Source organism: Engystomops pustulosus, chromosome 4 (assembly GCF_040894005.1).
Source record: "Engystomops pustulosus chromosome 4, aEngPut4.maternal, whole genome shotgun sequence".
Taxonomy (NCBI): domain Eukaryota; kingdom Metazoa; phylum Chordata; class Amphibia; order Anura; family Leptodactylidae; genus Engystomops; species Engystomops pustulosus.
This window is the reverse complement of record NC_092414.1, coordinates 119,092,259-119,093,986: the sequence shown is the minus strand read 5'-3', so window position 1 is coordinate 119,093,986 and position 1,728 is coordinate 119,092,259.

Here is a 1,728-nt window from a genome sequence, read left to right as displayed (position 1 = left end):
GGTCAATAGCAGCCTGCACTGTGGGAACGGGTCAATGTTTGAAGATTCTTCTATGGAACACAATTTTTTTTTCCCCTGAATTTCTTAACATAGTTCTTTAACCCCTTCACGTCACAACGTTTTTTGTTCATTCTTCGCTCTCCACCTTCAAAAATCTAACTTTTTCATTCTTCAGTGTACAGAGCTGTGTGATGACGTTATTTATTATAATATGCCGTGTACTGGGTAGCTTGAAAAAAAATCCCAAATGTGGTGAAAAAAATGCATTTGCGTCACCTTCTTGTGGGCTCCGTTTTTACTACTTTCACTGTGCGCTCCATATGATACATGTAATTTTTTCTTTGGTTCGGTACAATCACGGTGATACCAAATTTATATAGGTTTTTATTGTGTTTTAATCCATTTTCACAAAATTAAAATGTTTTACCATCTTCTGACGCTAATAACTTTTTCATACTTCCAAATATATAGTGTACACTGGCACAACCTGCAGATAGGTCCGATGAAATGCTTTTACTTTAAAAAGCGGAGCCTTCGCTGGTAAAGGCAGTGTGCCTCTCCACTGCTATAAATAGCTACTACAGGAAAAACATAGATACCTGCGCTGGCTAATAAAAGCTTGTGTCTTAACTATAGGAGCAAAACTCACTATGCCAATGTTACTCATGCAGTGACTTTGTATGCTGGTGTTAATAGTGCACTAACCTGTGTATGACACCTTCCATTAGCGAAGAGTTTGGTATTGCTATTGATAGATGAATCAGGTTCCCTTGGCAAAATCCCGTAAGTCCACAAGTGTATGAGACAATGCACTTCCTATAAGTCTTTTTCCGCGTTTATACAACGCTGTAATCCTAATAGTATTCCACGAGGTGCAGATCAGCGCCGGCCGAGGCTTCTACAGTGATCTGCACCTCGTGGAATACTATTAGGATTAAAGCGTATAAACGCAGTGCAGATCACTGTAGAAGCCTCGGCCGGCGCTGATCTGCACCTCGTGGAATACTGTTAGGATTAAACTATGCATGAAAAGAATGTGCAAGCTGCTTGTACATGTGTTTATAAAGTGTCTGCACCGGTTTTGTGGCAGTTGCACTGTGTTGCGCTAAAGGGGGGCAAAAAGATAGATCACAGTCATCAGTTTTATTTGGTTTTCCAACAAACAACATGGGAAACATTACAGCGCACATAACAGTAACATTCTATCTGATTGTTACTTTATATTACTTTATGTTACTTTATACTTTATAGGACCTAAAGGGGGATACTATGACATGAACATCTTTATGCTATGTACTAGTGCTTGTGGTGTGCATTACAGCTTCAATGCTCCTTAGGAGCCTTTTAAGTATTCCAAATGGTACCATTGGGTCAGTCGGAAGGGGGAAACTAGTTGTATGATCTTCGATCTTTCATATGGGTGGTAATAAAGCTTTTCCATTTTTGAAAAAATCTCTGCCTGCTTCTCCTTATGGCACACAGTTTCTGAGATGCTTGGTTTAGACATCTGGATTCAATGGTTCCTTAACCCCTTAACGACTTGGCCATTTTGCACCTTCCTGATACGGCCCTGTTTTTGGTCATAGCTTTGGAAAGTTTTAACATACCCAGGTGATTTTTTAGATTGTTTTTTGTGACACATTGTACTTCATGTTGGTTGACAAATTTAAGCAATATGTTTAGTATTTATTTATGAAATAAACAGAAATTTGGTGACAATTTTGAAAA